The 19,214-nt window shown below is 33.3% G+C and overlaps 1 pseudogene; it reads right to left on the bottom strand.

The window, feature by feature from the left end:
* Window positions 1–393: 393 nt before the first annotated feature.
* On the bottom strand, window positions 394–2,221 carry LOC123228773 (annotated as a pseudogene).
* Between the last annotated feature and the right edge of the window lie 16,993 nt (window positions 2,222–19,214).

Raw genomic sequence — 19,214 nt, 5'->3', positions numbered from 1 at the left:
TGTTTGTTTATTGGACTTTTAATATAAGAAATCAAAACAAGTTCATTAGGCTCTTTACCTTACTATTTTTCAATATGTTGTAGACATCCTCGTGATACCACAACCTACTACATTTTGTAGGCTCTTTGGCATTTGTAGCTTGTTATTTGATATTGTTATGAGAGATTTATCACAGAGGTTACACTATTCAAAATAAAGAGAGTAATGACTATTTAGCATTATTCGAGCCATATCATCTATATCTTCTCCTTTAAAGAAACAAGCGATATGAAGAAATATCTCTTTCTCCTTTCTGTTTAGTCTATCATAACTAATTTTTAACATATCATGAATTTAGGGATCACAAACCATTTTCAAGTTATACAATGCACTTTCCCATTCTTGCTTGCTCTTCTAAAAGAGGGTAGAACCTAACACTTTAAAAGCTAATGATTGCCTTTTCGCATAATTTATTACACTACTTGAGAGCTCCCTAAAATCATTAGAAGGTGGCATTGGTTAAAGGCATATTTACAAAACAACAAAAGAGCTTCGTTTTGGCTAAATTCCTCAACCTCATATATGCTCTGCACTCCATAACTATGAAGCACTTGTTTATCTCGAGTATTTATAATAATTCTACTTCCAGGATTGAATTGGTCAAGCCCTCCAGCTAAAAATTCTAATTGTTCAAAATTATTCACATCATCAAGAACGATGAAAACTTTTTTGCATTGAAGTCTTTCCTAGGTGTACAGAGGAATTCTAGGAGTGCCTATTTTGAGATTTTCTTCTTCTAATATCTGAGAAAGAACTTGGTCTCTCAGATGACTTAATCCCCATTTTTCTAATTCTTCTCTAAAATTAATACAAAAGTAACAACCTTCAAAATCAAAAGAAATTTGGTTAAAAACTAGCTCTTGCAATGGTTGTTTTACCTATACCACCCATTCCCCAAATTCCTATAATTCGAAAATCTGACAATCCAATGCATAACAATGATTTGATATGCTTAATGTGTAAATTTAGTCCAACTAGTCCAACATAACCATCTGAATCACTTGAGAATGATACATTTTTCAATTTCTTCAAAATATCTTTAACAATCTCTTCTACAAGTGTTGCCTTGGGCCTACAAACATAAAGATAAATAGTAGTGAGTTGGAATGGACCATGACATAAGCAAAATAATACTAAACAGTTCATGTTATTCTTTTCTTAGAGGGGACTGGGAATTGTAAAGCTAACTTTCTAATGTTATTTTTTTCATTAAAAATACCCTTTAATTTGTCCACATATATGAAAAAAAATTGGCTAAATTATATCCTATAATGCAGAAGAACTTAATTTCATCAAAAGGCCTTTCTTGGGATGTTCTTGATGAGTCAAATTAACAAGGCAAGATTAAATAATCATTAAATAAAAAAATACCAAACTTTTCAATGAACTCATTCTATCATCATTATGAAACCCAAAACAAGTTAGAAATGTCACTATTATTGAACATAAAACTTGATGCAATAAATTCACAGCAAATAGATAAGAAAATAAAAACAATTTTGAAATCACAGTTCTCACAGCATCAACCAACTAGAAGATTTTAGAATAAATTAATTAATTAATTAATGACATCTAAAGTCTTATTTTCATCCAAATAACTGGATTTTAGCAAGGAATATTATATCTTATACAACCTTAGTAATTGAAAACTTATAAAGACTTTAGTAAAGAGTTAATAGTTACTTGGTTTCAGAGGAATCCCATCTAGATAAATTGGCAGCTTCAGCCAAAGCATTCCTCCAGTTCTAAACCTTGTCTCTAATCTCTTTAAAACGTTTTCATGTTTCACAAAAACCTCTGCGAAAGTTCCCATTCGCTTTTGAATATCGAATGGATTCAAATTAAAGAAAAATGGTATAACCATTTGGTTATTCAATTTCTTACATTTAAGAATTTTTACAAGCTCATCCAAGCATCGTCTAGAGAAAACATAGTCTTCTGAGAAAATGATTACAAAAACCTTCGATGATTCAATTACTTTCAAAAGCATAGGAGAAATTTCATCTCCTCTCTTAAGTCCCTTGTCATCAATAAAGGCTTCAATCTCTTCCCAACGCAAAGCCGCATAGAGAGGACTAGTAAAGTTATCACGAGTATCCTCACCTCTAAAACTAAGAAAAACATCGAATTTCACTTGATGGGCAATGGAGTTACAAGACGACAATGGTAATGAAGAAGGCATAAATGAAAAATACAAACAAAGAAATTCTCAATTTTAAGAAGCAAACTTTACCACAAGTGTGTGCTTCTTATGTTCACAACATTTTGCCCATAAGATTTCTTACTCCCTCCCACGCGAATTATTATGATTTTCTTGGGACTTTCCACTACAACAAACTTTAAGAGAGTAAACATCAACGAGAGAGGAATCTTAATGCTCAGCTAAAAAACGCGGTCAGATTAGAGGAAAATATTTGATCATTGAATAAACTCGAGTCTAACTCATTCAAAACGTGAAAAAAAAATAGTAAAGATCACCAAAGAAACAAGCCCTAGATCTAAGAATAGTGAAGAAACGAAAGAGAGAAAAGTGAGAGAGAGATTTTCCACCGTAGGAAAACATTGACTACTTAGTTCTAGTGCTGGATTTGAGCCGAGCTCAAGTTCAGTTCAATTTGTATATAGTAGAGCTCGAGCTCATTGAGCTCGTGGAAGTGAGGCTCGAACTCGATGCAAATTCAACTCGGCTCATTTCAAGCTCAAGCTTTTAACTATTTTGCTATTAAAATGACGTTGTTTTAATACATATTGATCGAAACAATGTCATTTTATATCAAAATTTGTAATTAGCAAATTTAATGAGTAGCTCGAGCTCGAACGAGCTTGTATAGGACTGGCTCATTTCAGACTTATTCGAACCGAGCTCAAACAGGCTCAATTTGAATCTAACCCTACTTGGTTCAACCATTTATAACATAAAAAATAAAACAAATATGAAAAACATGTATAAATACAACCCCTACCCCACACTTGGAAGTAAATAAGGTAATTTGACATTTGGCTAAAAGAGTTATACGCTACCATGAAATCTCAAATTTATACTCTTTAATAGCGAAATCTTAAATTTATACTCTTTAATTTTTTGAAACTCTAAAAACCCATTCATGAGATAATTTATATTAAAAATCTGTGTTAGAATTAGAGATAAAATCGTTATGTAACAAAAAATTTAAAAACCTAGCTTTTATCATTTTTCTCCCCTTCAATTTTGAAAACTCACAATTCTCCCTTCTCAAAATTTTCCTTCAGAGTTTAAAGAAGGAAAATTTCCCTCTTAGGGTTTTTTCCTTCTTTTCTCCAGCGAGAACTCGTCATCTCTAGCATGATGATGTACAAGTTAGAGAGATTTGGGTTTCTCTTAACTCAACACAATGATGTACTAGTCATTTCCCATAACAAATCAAAGACCTATGACAAAGCTGTTTCAAGTCCAGATTTTCAAAATTAGTTAGATGCCATGAACTTTGAAATAGACTCCATATGCTAAAACCAAGTATGGCTTTGGTGGAAGGGCTTGAAAGGGAAAACCCATAGGGTAGAAATGGGTTTTCAAAAGGAAAACTGACATGAAAGGTAATATGCATACCTATAAAGCATGTTTGGTTCCTAAATGTTTCACTTAGAAGCATGGTATTAACTATGATGAAACCTTTTCACTAGTCGTCATGTTTTAGTCTATTAAGATTATGGTTACTATAGCAGCATACTATGACTATGAAATATTTTAGATAGATGTCAGGACTATGTTTTCCTAAATAGTAACCTTTTAGAGGATGCCTATATGACACAACCCATTGGTTTCATTTTTGCTAGGTAGGTAGGCAAGGTATGCAAGCTACAAAAGTCCATTTATGGACTTAAGTAGACTTAGTGGAGTTAGAATATTCATTTTGATGAAACTGTCTGAGAGTTCAAATTCATCAAAAACAAAAATGAACCGTGTGTGTTTAAAAAGGTCAGTGGGAGCGTGATTGCATTTTTAGTATTATATGTTGATGACATATTGATTATTGGAAATGACATACCAAACTTGGAATTGGTAAAGGCTTGGTTATCTAGGTGTTTCTCCATGAGAGATTTAAGAGAAGTAACCTACATTCTTGGGATTAAAATTTACCAAGATAGAAAGCCAAGGCTGCTGTGCCTAAGTCAAAGCACGTATATAAACAAGGTACTGACTAGATTTTATATGGAAGAATCTAAGAAATAATTTCTACCCATGCCCCATGGTGTATATCTCTCAAAAGAGATGTGTACATATGCATAATCCAAATTAAATAAGATAAGTAAGATCTCATATGTCTTCGTTATAAGATCAATCATATATGCCATGTTATGTATGAAGATTGATGTCTTGTATGCCTTGAGTTTTTGTAGTAGATATCAATCTGATCTAGGTGAAAAAACACTAGACAATTATCAAGAATATCCTAAAATACCTGAGAAGGACTAAGGATGCATTCTTTGTTTATGGAAAAGATTCTAAACTTATTATTAGAAGCTATAGTGACACCAATTTTCAAACTAATTGAGATGATTTTAAATCTTAAGCCAGATTTGTGTTTTGTTTGAATGGTGTTATAGTAAGCTGGAAAAGCTCTAAACAAAGTACATCGACTGATTCTATAATGAAGTCCAAGTATATTACCCTCTCAAAAGCGGTAAAGGAAACTATATAGATAAAAAAATTCATGACTAAACTTGGAGTCATTCCAAGTATTGTTAAGTTGATTAAGCTCTATTATGACAACAATGGAGAGATTACTTAGGCAAAGGAATTGAAGTCTTATCAGAGGTCTCAACACATGCTCATATAATATCACTTACCTAGGGAAATCGTTCAATGAGGTGATATGCGGATAACAAGGATTAACATAAAAGATAATTTGGTTAACCTATTGACAAAGCCTCTATCAAAGTAGAAGCATGATAGGCATGTAGTAGGATATGACATTCAATATATAACCGATTGACTATAGTGCAAGTGGGAGATTGTTAGAGTAGGTGCCCTAGAACCAATTGCATTTAAAATTCGTAGATGTAATTTTATATTAATCATTAATAAAGGATTCATTGTTACTCAATTAATATGTCAGTTAACTATATGATCACATAGATAACATGCCCTTAGAATGATAGTACTATGATAAGGGGATCGGACAACTGATCTTGAGAACCTTATGCACACATGAAGTAGTCATTCTAGAAACGTTCATAATCCTGACATGATAGTTAATAAAGGCACATGTAATATTAATGGGATTATCATAGTGTTGAGCGACCCCATTAAAAGGTTTTATATTACACTGCACATAGTTTAGTGATGTGTCACGCTACACACAACTTGATGACAAGTGACACTACATTAAGCTTTGTGGTACACACACTACACACGACCTAGTGGTAAAAGCCTTATAGCGCATCATTGGTACTCTTGACCTAAAATCACTCTAATCGGGATTTGTGCCATCATTCACATAGTCAAACATCCTTATAATGGTTTTCCTTATCAATAGCCTTCGTTAGGACCTTTCTTCTTATTTTTCTTTTAATTACCCTAATTAGCCCTCTTTAGGGGTAAAATAGTCATTTCAATAATCACATGCAGTACATTTATATTTTTAATTCCTAAATTCCATTTTCCCCAAAAAGTACATAGGGTGTCTCCCTTACACACAGAGGTATTCTCTCTCTTAAGACACACTTATGCACACGTTGCACATAGGGAGAATTTTCCCTAATTTCACACGAGCATGTATCTTCAATTTCCAAAATTCGGCTGTCATTTTCTATTGGGTTCCAGATACACAAATCTATTTTGAATGTTATCGAATTCATACCGATCAATACAAAATTATTCCAAAGCAATCCATACTACCAAAGGTTTGCAATGTTCCTTTCAATTATACAAGTTTCGTTGAAGATTTCTCTTTCTGAAGATGATATAGTGCAAAACAACAAATAATCTATTACCTCTATTTAATCACCAACAAATTTCCACTCATAAACCATTGTAAAGTATACATTTAGATAAACTATAACCCCTAGAAAAATTAACCTCTAAATTCACAACATCATTCAAACCATTAACATAGTCACAATTTTGAAACATCTACCACTAACATATGCTCACAATATACATACATAAATACATACATATATATATATATACATACACACATGTTCTCATATTTCAGCTTATAACACAAAAGAAACCCTATCAACATGAATTGTTCGTATAATTTATTAATACAAAATTGTTCTTGAAGAATCCTCAAAATTGAAAGTAAATTCCTACTTACCTTTCGTTTGATGGCGCAAAAGTCTTCATATGGCAAGGACAAAAAAACCTCTAAATGCTTCCTCTTAGCTTATTCTCATTACTTTAAACTTTTTTGAAATTTAGTATGAATGTGTGCCAAAACATGTCTGGATTCATTTTTATTTTCACTATAAATAATGATACATGGGTGTGTACTAGTCGTATACTGTTACACAATAACAACAGTTTTTGAAATCATTATAAAACTGCTCCTTATCCACAAATGCAGTGACTATGCATGGGTGTGTATATCTCTATACACGAGGGTGCATGTCTCTTAGACTTAGCGGAATTTCACAAATCACATAAGAAAAGACAATTTTGCCCTCTTTCCATAACATATTCGAGTGTCTGGCCTCCCTATAGGTTATGCATCACAACTTTGATCAACTTAATTATTTAAACATAAAAGGACACAAGTAAGGTCAAAAGAATAAATTACTTTTGGGTATACCTGTGGATGCTACAACTGGTGATGTAATCCTTTGACTTTAGATCATCAGACTATCTCGTTTAAAGATCAATATGGTTTTATTTTATCCAACGTGCCACCATAAAGGTAATGATTAGCCATATCGTGAGATACATGGAAGCTATAGTTGATTAATAAAGAAGCAGTCACTCTTAAGCACAGGACAAGATATTTATCATATAAAAATATTGAATAACATCCATGATCACTTTAATCTTTGGCCATAGTGGCATTAGGTTGTAGCCTAATCTGTGATGATCATTAATGTGTATCAGTTCATACTAAGAAACCACTAAGATAGCGTAACACTCGTAAGTATGCTCAAGCGTATATCCATCCATAGTCATTGTATATGTGTATTTATAATGAAATAATTTATGTATATATATATATATAAAATAGTTGACATACGGTCATGTGGGGAGGCCACATGCTAGTATGTGTTATAAAGAGGGCAAAGTCATATTTTCGCATTTATTGCTTGATTTTTTTGGCTAAGTCTATGTGATATGCATGCACATGCATGGGGTATGCAAACCCATGCATCATGAGCAAATTTGAATTTGAGATAAGGCTGCGTTTTGTGGGGATTTAGAAACATGACTTTAATCGCACAATGACATATACACCAATGTGTCTTAAGTACATGCCCGTGTATTACTGTTTAGAATGAAAACAAAAACGATCATAAATGTGTTTGCCCATTCTTTACCCTAATTTTTGTTAACAAAACAAAGAGTTTGATAGCACTTTAAGAACTTTAGAGCCGTGGGTATTTTGGGGAATTTGTCCTCGTGTCAGAGGAAACCACAAAATTATGGATTTGGGAACAAACATACGTCTAGATAGTATCAGACACACTACCATGTGTCTTCCCCTAAAGAAATAGACTCATGTGCCTAAGGTTTCACCTTATGGATTGAATAATACACCTCCCCCTCTTCTCCCCCAAAGTGAGTACAAGATACTTACCTGTGTACTTTTGGAGAATTTGAGAATTAAAGACTTAAAAGGTTGGCAAGGAAAGTAAGGAATTCTGATATGAGTATGAGAAAGTGGAAATGATCAATTTATCCCTAGGAAAGGATGATTATAAGGAAATCCAACAAAAAAATCCTAACAAAGACTATGTGGATAACATCATATACCCCAAATAAAATGGGTCCAAGTTTGTGTGCAGTATGGTAGTAAAGTAATAAGGTAAGTCTATTTGACTTTGATACATTTGAATGATTAGACACCGATAATGGGCATCAAAGCATGATAAAAGAGGCCATGTGCCCATATGCCTTAAATATATCCCCGTGTATCATTGTTTGGAATGAAAATAAAAACGATTGAAAACGCATTTGGCCTATTCTCTACCCTAATTATCTTTAGCAAAATTGAGAATTTAAGAGCACTTTGAAGGCTTTGGAGTCGTGGATGCTTGGAGAAGAATTATGGAATTGATTCAAGGCCATGTGAATGCTTTCTTGCACCAACAGAGAAAGGTAAGTAAAAAATCTCTTTCCATTAATTATATATTTCCATTCATTATGTATTATGTGATATTGGATTGATAAAATCTCTTATAGGTGCATTATAAAATGGTGAAATGGTAGTTGGTGTTTGATTGAGGCATTAATGACTAGTTTTCTTATGTATTTTATGATACTAATTGTAGAATGTGTATTTAACCATGTGTGGTTGATTTATGGGAATGATTATATTACTTCAAATTTGTGTGATGTTATACTTAATGGTATGAGGTTCTATTCATGAAATCAGATATATGTCAATGTTAATGAGGATGTGTCTATGCACTTATGTGTTTATGTATGAAACATTAGGTTAATAGGTTATGTTGAGTTGTTAGCTAGATTACTTTAGTTAACTTGTCCTTTTTCGATAGTTAAATTCACCTATAGAAGAAAAAAGATCATACCTATGGTCAGAGGATGATGTTTAGGATATGAAGCAGTTTAATAAGACATTGGATTGACTTGTTGTAAACTAAAATAGAATGTGCTTGTAAAATGCTATCTTATTTAATGAATTACGGTGTATATTGGGCATTCATGAACAAGTAGTTGTATAGTTTATATTTGTAGGAATGTGATCTCACTTCATAGGTTTGTTGCAAGCACATTAGAGGTTGGAAATTGCAAGAAACGAAATCCAAAAATCTAGAAAAAAAAACGCTACATGCTTGTGTGTCATATGACACATGATTGTGTGCATTTGAGGGAATTTCTCCCCGTGTTAGAGCAAAACATAAAAGTATGCATTTAGGAACAAGCACATGCTCAGGTGGTATGAGACACATGGCTGTGTGTCTTACCCTAAAGAAACACACTTGTATCTCTAAAGTTTTACTATGTGGATTGAATAATACACCTCCCATGAGTACAAGATACTTGTGTGCTTTTGGGGAATTTGAAAATTAAAGACTTAAGAGGTTGGCAAGGAAAGTAAGGAGTTTGGATATAAGTATGAAAATGTGAAAATGACCAATTTACTCATAGGAAGGGATGATTATAAGGGAAACCAACAAAAAGGCCTTAACGAAGGCTGTTGGGTATGACAATCATTATGGGTGTGCCTAACTGTGTGAATAATTGCATGTACCCTGATTAGAATGGGTTTGAGTTATAAATTAAAAACAATGTTATTTACTAGTTGAACCACCAAGCTATGTGTAACATGGTAGTGAAAGTATAGGGCAAGTTTGTGTGACTTTGATACATTTGGATGATTTGGCAACAACGACAGGCATTGAAGCATCTAGGATACATATGTGATAACAGAAGAGGCCTGAGTTCTCACTACTCTTTTTAATATAGTATCCTTAGCCCAAGCCTGGCCGACACATGTATAGGGTACACTAATGGATGACATTCGAGATGTCACTTACTTTTATCAAACATTCAGGATGTTAACATACATTGTTTGACATTAATCATTTGGGATGACACTACCATTGAGTAATGGGTGCTAGGTGTCGAGATAATTCGAATGGGCATCTAGAATGCTGAAACGATATTTGATGAACCATGAATTAAGAAATAACGGACATGTAAATGTTATCGTATATATGATTGAATTATATGGATTACTTAATTACTGAGTGTGTATCATTTACGTGTTTCGTTTATGTGGTTTTACGAGTTATGGATTAGCAGGGCGGTGACAAGAAAGCTAATTAGTCAGCTCGTAAAGGCATATGAGGGTAGGGGCATTATTATCTTTTTTCTCTAATTAGATATTTTGCATCTTTTTCTAATTGTTGAGTCATTTATATTAGTCATGCACCATGGATTTATGGATTTGAATTTTTATTGATACTTATGTATTTAGGATTTCTCGATTTGACTTAATAGATTTTATTAATCTAGTTTGTTAAATAATAAATGCACTTTTGGGAATATGCAATAGTATTTAACACCACGGTATGTTTAATTTAAATGTTTATGCATGTATGTTTTAATTAGGCACATCTTTCCAAATATGTATTTTGTATAGGGTTATGTGTTGAGAGAGGGGTGTTATAGATAGACACATTTCTATGTCTCCACCTCGAGGGATATTAGTTAGTGAAAAGGCTGAATTGCACATGACTATGATATTATAAAAACTTAAAAGATGTTCACTAACACTTTGTCATTTAGATGACTATTATACCATGCTAGAGGCCAATCTTTGTCTATGTCTGGATTCAATCTGAATCCAAACACTAATAACTTGATAGAGAGTTTATGGGTCACATGCACAATGGAGTTTATTTGAACTCATAGGTAAAGATTATTTGTTGATAATCCTAGTGTTAAAGGATGAAGGTGAGATTATGAATGGACTAGGCTTGCCCAATAAGGTTAAAAGGCTTGGTTTGACCACACATTGACCGAGTGCACAAACATGCATAATGCATGTTGATTGTGTAGCTTGGAAGTTAAGGTGTCGATCGTTCCACATGCATGAAGTTAGCTGACACCATGCAAAAGATAGATATTTGCTAGCATATATAGGTGGTATCGGTCATATATGATGTTTGGAAAAGAGTCATGTACATAAGTTATTCCAACCGTGCATGGACTCCTAAACATCTATATAAGGTATGCATTTGTGTTATTAAAAAAGAGAGTTTATATCAAATAAACCCTAATGGTCAACTCTCTTTTACCTTCCTTCTCGTGAACACAAACTTTTAGTAAAGAACCCTAACAGCCTCTTTATCTGGATTTGCCTCTTCTAGTGTTCATGCTTCGTGTAGATACCAAGGCACCACCTCCCAAAGCATGGATAACGTTTTGTCTCAAATCACGTGATGATTGAAAGAGCTATCAACACAAGTATAATCCTTAAATACCATATGTCTGTTTATGAATTTTATGCATAAAACTGGTATCTTGGTTAGGGTTTTTCAGTTATTATTTTCTCAAAAGACTACGCTTCCTTAAGATTGTGTTTAGATGAACTAACAAAGATCCTTAAATGCAAATGAATGAATGGCCAAATGATCATACTAGTTTTCTACTAGGTGGATCCATCAGATGTACCTAAGCAGAACAAAAGTTTTAAGGATTCTTTTTGGTTACATGAAAAGCATTTCAAGGAGATGAAAAAAAAGATTCAGAAATGAAGGGATGCTTTTACTGAAACTGCTAATCTATCAAGATAGGATTCTTCTGTCACCAAGTAAATCTAATTTTCTTTACATTTATAGATATTATAATACATACAGAAATTTATGTGAATGTATCTGTGTATCTGATATGGTCTTCTTTCGTTGATCCATAACCATAACCTCGCCTTTGTGTTTGATTTCTTTGCTTACGAGCTATGTTTGAAAAAGGAAATAAAATAGAGTAACATAAATAAACAGTAAAGTTGAAATAAGGAAATAGTTATACCTTTCGTTCATTTTTAGAAGCCTTTATATAGGCATACAAGAAAAGTTTAAGCTAACTAACACTGTAGAAACTTACCCTACTAGTAGCATTGCAACAAAAAAGTACTCCACCTAATTAAAATAGGTAACTACCCATTAATGAAGAAACATGGGCCCTGAAATGCTAAGAAATTCAAGGCATGAGGCACAAGAAAATAACTACCACTAATGAAAAAAACGTGCCCATGAGTTGCTGAGAAAAATGAGGCACCACGTTCCACTACAAACTGTAACAACTCTTCCCTCTTTGAAAAGCCTTATTCTCAAGGGAATGAAAAAGATGGGTAATCTAGGATAAAGGTCTGTTGAGCAACCCAAAAACTTTCAGATGGATCACAACTACTCCACTGCACAAGTAGTTTTTGCTTTCGACCTTAGTCATGTATTACCAAAATGGCTTTCGACTGCTTCAAGTCTTTGGAAATTTTGGGACCAATATCAGGAAGATCAGGTGTGAGTTCTGTGGACAATAGGCCTTCATGTCATTGAAGAAATTACACATGAAAGATCGGATGAATATGGGTAGCTGGTGGAAGTTCTAACTCATATGCTACCTTGCTAATCTTTTGGATTCCTTGAACGGGATGTAGAAACAGGTAGCAAGTTTGGTTGAGGATCATTGCTGCATTGAGGTTTGTCGATATGGTTGAAGCTTTACATATACTAAGTCGCTAACTTTCAATTCCTGATCTATATGGTCATGATTGTAGATTTGTTTCATTCAATTTTGCATTTGTTAAAGGTGAAGTCATAACTCCTGAAGTATGTTACTTGTTGAAGGAGCAAATCTTCTACAGTTTGTACTTATATAGTTTTAGGGACATATGAAAAAAGAGTAGAGGGTGGCCTTCCATAAACGACCTCAAAAGGGGTAGTTTGCATAAAAGAGTAAACGCTTGTATTATAGCAATATTTGACCCATGCAACCTATTCTGTCCATTCCTTTAGCTTATCACTTATGAAACAATGAAAGCACATCTCAATGGTGTAGTTCACCAGTGATAAGCAGAACTAAAATTGAAATGAGTTCCTTGTAATTTAAACAACTCCTGCCAAAATGCACTCATAAAAGTTGGGTCTCTATCACAAACAACAAATTGGGACATTCCATGTAATTTAAAAATGTGATCAAAAAATGCTTGAGCCATGGTGATAGTTGCATAAGGATGAGCCATAGGAATTAAGTGAACATATTTGGAGAGGCGATCCACCCCTACTAAAAGCATAGTCTTCCCTTGTGAAACTAGTAATCCCTCTATAAACTTTATAGAGATGTTTATCCATACTAAAAGCATGTTGTTTATTTTTTTAAAAAATAAAAAACCTAGCATTTCAAGAATCCTATATACAATTCAATTTGTATCATATATGAGGCTGAGGGATTAAATAATAATGAAGCTCTTCATCTTTTTAGTAATTATGCTTTCAAAGGAAATCATCCCTTGGAGCATCTCCAGGAGCTCTCAATCACTTAAAGTATTGGGCTCCTCCCTTAACCAAAAGAGCAAACGAGAATGGGAACGTGCATTGTATAACTTACAAAGGCTTTGCGATCCTCAAATCTACAATGTGTTGAAGGTTAGTTATGATGGGTTTAAGCAGTGAAGAAAAGAGTATATTTCTTGATATTGCATGTTCTTTTAAAGGGAAGGATAGAGATTGTGTTGCAGAATTATTAGATGGCCATTACTCTTTGGGTAGCCTCATAAATAAATCCTTGGTAACAATATCAGCCAATAAGCTTCAAATGCATGATTTATTATGAGAAATGGATCAAGATATTGTTTACAAATAATCGAAAACAAAACCTGGCAGACGTAGCAGATTGTGGCATCATGAAGATATGTACGACATATTGAAAAACAATAAGGTAGGAGTCTAACTAATTTGACTCAATTGTTAAGATGTTCACTTTACTAATTATCTGTTCTATTTTGACTTATTCATTGCTTTTGGTTTTTTAGGGGACTGAAAACATTGCCATCAAACTTTACCCCAGAGAACCTTGTTCAACTTAAATTACCTTCTTGCAGCAATGTTCAACAACTCTGGAAAGGAACAGAGGTAGAATTTATTATTCACATACATCTTCCTTTTATTTGTATAAAAATTTATGCTTCATGATCAGCATTACTAATTTAGTTCTGTAAATCCTTTTTTGCTACAGCAGGCCTTCAATTTAAAGTCAATTGATCTTCGTAAGTCCAAGAACCTGATTAAGATGCCAGACCTGTCAGAAGCCCCACAACTTGAGATTATAAATCTTGAAGAATGCAGAACCTTGGTTGAGATTCCCTCTTCAATACAACATTTGAACAACCTTAGTTTCCTATGTTTATAGGGCTGCGAAAGTCTTAAAGTCTTTGGAAGAAACATTCATTTTGCTTCCTGTATAATTCTTGATCTCTCCTTTTGCATTAATCTCAGTGAGTTTCCTCATATTTCGGGGAATGTAGAGCAACTCTTTTTAAATGGGACTGCAATTGAAGAAGTTCCTTCGTGGATAGAATGTTTAAGTGAGCTTGTATTATTAGACCTGACAAAATGTACAAGGCTCAAGAGTATTTCAACTAGCATTTGCAAATTGAAGTCTCTTCAGTTGCTTTATCTTTGGAACTGTTCTAAGGAGGAAGCTGACAGATTTGGGAATTGTAATGGTGGATCTGTCGAGGAGGATGCAGAGCCGCATCCTAAAAGACCCTGCAGAAATCATGTAAACAACTAAGAGAAATGGAAATGGCTTATTGCTCTAATATTGCCCCACTTTGGGGACTTCGTGTCGCTGGTATGCTGGATATACTCACGGTTTCTTCCTCAAATTTACTGGTAATTCAACTATCAAATTTATATATTTTTTAGTTTTAAGTTTAAAAAGAAAGCAGAGATCGTATAGGCGAGCATAATTCACTGATTTCTTGGTAAGAGGTTATTATACCTGTTTTTGTTGTTCGATTGATATTTATATATGTTATTTAGAATCTAATTACCATGGAAGTTGGCACTGCATATTAAAAAAAATTTACAACTAATTCTGGCCAAATGCATATTTAGAAACAAAAGACAAGGTCTAGGCCTCCATGCAATTTATCTATTTTGTTCAAGAATTTTGTGATTCCATTTAGTTATTTGATCACTTATTTTATTTCTATTAACCATTTATTTGAGGTCAGGCTACTTGTTGGATTTTCTTTTGCTACAATTTTTCATGTTTTTATCTGTCATCTCATTAGAAATTTAATTTCTCATTTAGAGGAGTTGTTTGGTTGCTTAACTTAGTTGCTTGAGAAAACAATATTTTTTATTTCTCATTCATTCCAGTATCTGAATACAACACATATATACACACACAAATACTTGTTAACAGCAAAGCTACGTGCCATTTAAATTATTCAATTAAAACTTGTAAAATACTCCTAAAGCATGCGAATGTACATCATCTGATATGCATGCAGTGGCTCAGCTTGGACAAGCTCTTAGTTAACCATGTTCTTTTTACTCTGATTGTCGACTTTGTTACTAACATTGTAGACTTGGACCGCTGACTAGGATCAGTATCATCTTCATCGTTAACACTCCCCTATATTTATAGTTAGCATGGAACTTTTTTAATAGATTCAATCATCTTGTTTTTGTTTATAAAATGACTAGGAAACTTGGATTTCGCATGGTCAATTTTAATGACTTCAGTGGGTGAGACTCGTGCATCAATTTCTCATCGTGACAAGCTGGCTACAGTTTTTACTTCAATAATATGTACTAATGGTACTTGCTTGTGACTTCCCATTCACCAAACTTAACATTATATAAGATCAAAGGTTGATGTAAATATATTTTGCAAACCATGACCACTGGATTCCCTTTTTTAGTTTCTTTTTCCACAATGTTTTGAGCATATAGTTGCATTATGTGTTTATATTTCAAATATGCATATAATCTCACACTTGACAATAATTTTAAGTATTATTTTAGTTTTTTAAGTGATTTTGTTATGATATGACATGTGTACTGTTTTGATACACACTGTTTCATGTGTACCTGATCTAAGTATATGAACTATTTTTTTCTTCATTAAGAAAATGGGTTATTTATCTTGATTGAACCGATATATTTTTTAGTGTTCTTTGTTTTGCTTTTTTTTTAGCTTTGTATTGTGTTTCTTTAATATGTTCATATCTTAGATTCTTCAGGTTTTCCTCTTTATATGGATGGTATAACTTGTCTTTGAACTTAGGATTAAAGAGAGTTCAACCTTAGCAAGTGAAGGGATTTCAGCTTAATAATTCAAGGGAAACTTAAATTATATCCTAACTGGGATGCTTGAAATATGCGAGGGATGCTCATGTATATTTCATACTTGTGTGAAATTACTATTAGGAAAGTTTTTTAATGAATTGAATGAGACTGTAAGCTCGACTACTTGAGTTGAAATCCTATTTGTAATTAGTATTTTGTAAGCTTAGTGAATTTGAAATGATCCCATGGGTGTAGGTTTTGTTTGTAGTCAAACCATGTAAAAACTCATTGTCTTCATTACTTTCTTGTTTATTAATTACCTTACATTTTGTGCCTTATAAATTGTGTGTAAGGGATTTTATAACTCAAGCTTGATTTGTGCACATTACTAACTTATATCATAAACGATTACATTTTGGTATGACCATTTAGATATTCAATATATCCACTCGGGGTTGGTTGCAACTCATTTCTATTCATTTGATTTTTGCTCTTTTTTTTTTATTTATCTTGCCTCTCCTTTAGCTGGATTTAATCTGAGAAGATGGTTAAATCACTAAAGCACCCAAGTTAGATGAATCTAATTATATATATTGGAAGGCAAGAATGATGTTGGTTAACAAATACAACCTAAGTGGGCGATTATTAGTAGGGTGTATTTGGTTTGGAGAAATTTTAGAAGGAAAATTTAAGAAGCCATAAATATATATATGATATAGTAATGACTCTTTAATGTTGGACACGATCTTATAAAACTAGACATAACTTTTGCTCTTAAAAGTTACGTTATTTCAACTTAAACTAAAATTTGTAATCATTCAATATTGGACATGTTAATTAGAACAATAAAACTATGTGTACCCAATTTTGGTACACAATTTGTGTACACAGATGAGATGTCATCATGTGATCGAATATTTTTTTATTATATGGTGACACATGTTTTAAAATCATCTAATTGTATGATGACACATCATTGTGTACATGAATTGTGTACCAAAATTGGGTACACATAGCATTGCTCTAATTAGAAAGTTATGTTTAAAATATAACTTTTGGCTAAAAAAAATCATGACTTTTAGTGTCAATAAACATATTGTTTCAAATCTATAAATTGAGTTTTGAATTAAATTTTTTAATTCATTTCAATTTCTCCTTACAATCTTACTTTCTCTTTAGTTCAACATCATCACATAAAAATTATTCATTCTTGTGCTTTTTGAGAGAGTATTTAATAGTGTTGGCTATTACTCTAGGGGTTTTATTGTATTCTAAAAGTGATTTGTCATTATCTCTGCAACACCATATAACTAGTGGAGGTAAATATTACCTTAAAGAAAGTGTTCTACACGTCTTGAAGCCTTCCAACATTTATTTGTTCAAGCACACCTCTAACAATATAAATAAAGGATGGTTACGTTTTCACCAATAAGGTGTGGGATAAGTTACTTAGACACAAATGTTTAATCAACAAAATAATTTTTTTCTCTATATTTATCTCTCTACGAGTAGTAAATTTTTCTGTAGGTTGTAAGTTACATAAAATAAATGTTAAATCTAAAATTAAGAAAGAAATTTATTTTACAAATAAAAAATGAATATAAAATTTATGGAGCTAATTGTTCAACCAAGTTAGATGAAGTGCATCATAAAATCAGATTTTGATTTTTTTTTCTATGCAATTTGATCACAACTCAAACAAGTTCAAAGAGAAGACGGAAGACTAGATGAGTGAGAAAAAAAGGAAAAAGAAAAAGATAAGTTTTTAGTGCAATCCATTATTGATAGATGATGTAACAAATAACATTGAAATAAGAACAAATTAAGATATGCTTGTAAATAATTATCGAAAAAAAAAAATGTCATTCTAAATGGCCTGGCAAATATTGGCCGTTTTAACACTTTTGGGCCCCACGATTTAGACATTCTTCGGCTTCTAACCCAAAAATGTGTATGCTATGTAAAGGTCTATTGCCCTATCTAAACCTCACTGCAACAGGGCACGAGCTAGAGTAATTTGTGGCTTTAGATCCTGAAGTCTTATGTTGTTCCTCGCACTTAAATTCCTACATTGTAATTGTGCTGACAACCTACGTTCTAGGTACCTAAGTCCTAGGTTGCTCCCACATCATGATCGGTTTGATAACCTAAGTCTCAAGTTGCTCCCCTGCGTTGCAATTGTACTTTTAATCTATTTCCCAAATGGCTCCTTGCATTGCCATTGTGCTTATAACTAAGTCCCAAGTAAGGGTGGATTCGAACCGAGCAGACTCAAGCTCGAAATCGAGCTAGGCTCGATCAAGCCCGAAACGAGTTAGGTTTCAACGAGCCCGAGCTTCAAGTTTCAGAGAAACCAAGGTCGAGCCCGAACACGAACTATAGGTCAAGCAGTTCGCTTTGGCTCGTGAGCCAGCGCTCGTCAAGGCTCGCGAGCCGGTCAGCTCGCCTTGGCTCGCGAGCCGATTAGTTCATATTTGGTTAAATAAGAAGCTTCTTTCATTAGGCTAATTTCATTCACTTGTGACTTATTTATGTTTTCTAGTCGCGTAAAACTCTCCTCCAAACTCCAAGTGCATGCAGCTGCTCTCCAGTTCCAGTTCCAAAGTACAGCCCTCCGCAATCTGAAATTCTGGCCTATTTTCTCTGTTGACAGGGGTTTATCAGGCGTTTCAGTTCAAGTCTTCTGACGTGCCAATAGAAGATTCCAGCGATCGGGAGTTCTACGGCAAGAAGTTTGACGACGACGGCTACGTGGACGACAGAAATATATTTCAGGTTTGTGTTTTTCCATTTTTTCACTTTCAATTTTTTAATTTTTGGCTTAAATTGATTGAATCCTAACTTTGGAATTAGAGTTTCTGAATTGGGGGTTTCGTTGGGCAACCATACATTTCAAGAGAGTTAGTTTATTCATATTTCAGGTGATCCCTATCTTTCCCTGAATTCTTACTGTTATATGAGTTAGGGTCAAATTATTCTTTTTTTTTTAGTTTAATTTCCTGGGTAGACATTTATTTTTAGGGTTGATGATAGATTGTTTTGTACAAAATTTGCTATGTTTTGCATATTTAGGAATCTCTTTTTGTGTTTTTTGGCATTGCAATTAGAGATTTTATATATGTTTATGTTAAGCTTTTCTGGAAATTAATATTGTAGAAGAGCTTACGAACCCGCATATTTTGATGATATTATTGTATTTTGATCATATTTGCGGAAAT

The sequence above is a fragment of the Mangifera indica genome, chromosome 11 (genome assembly GCF_011075055.1).
Source record: "Mangifera indica cultivar Alphonso chromosome 11, CATAS_Mindica_2.1, whole genome shotgun sequence".
Classification (NCBI taxonomy): domain Eukaryota; kingdom Viridiplantae; phylum Streptophyta; class Magnoliopsida; order Sapindales; family Anacardiaceae; genus Mangifera; species Mangifera indica.
Note: the sequence above shows the minus strand (reverse complement) of the source record. Positions and strands in the feature narration are given on the sequence as shown.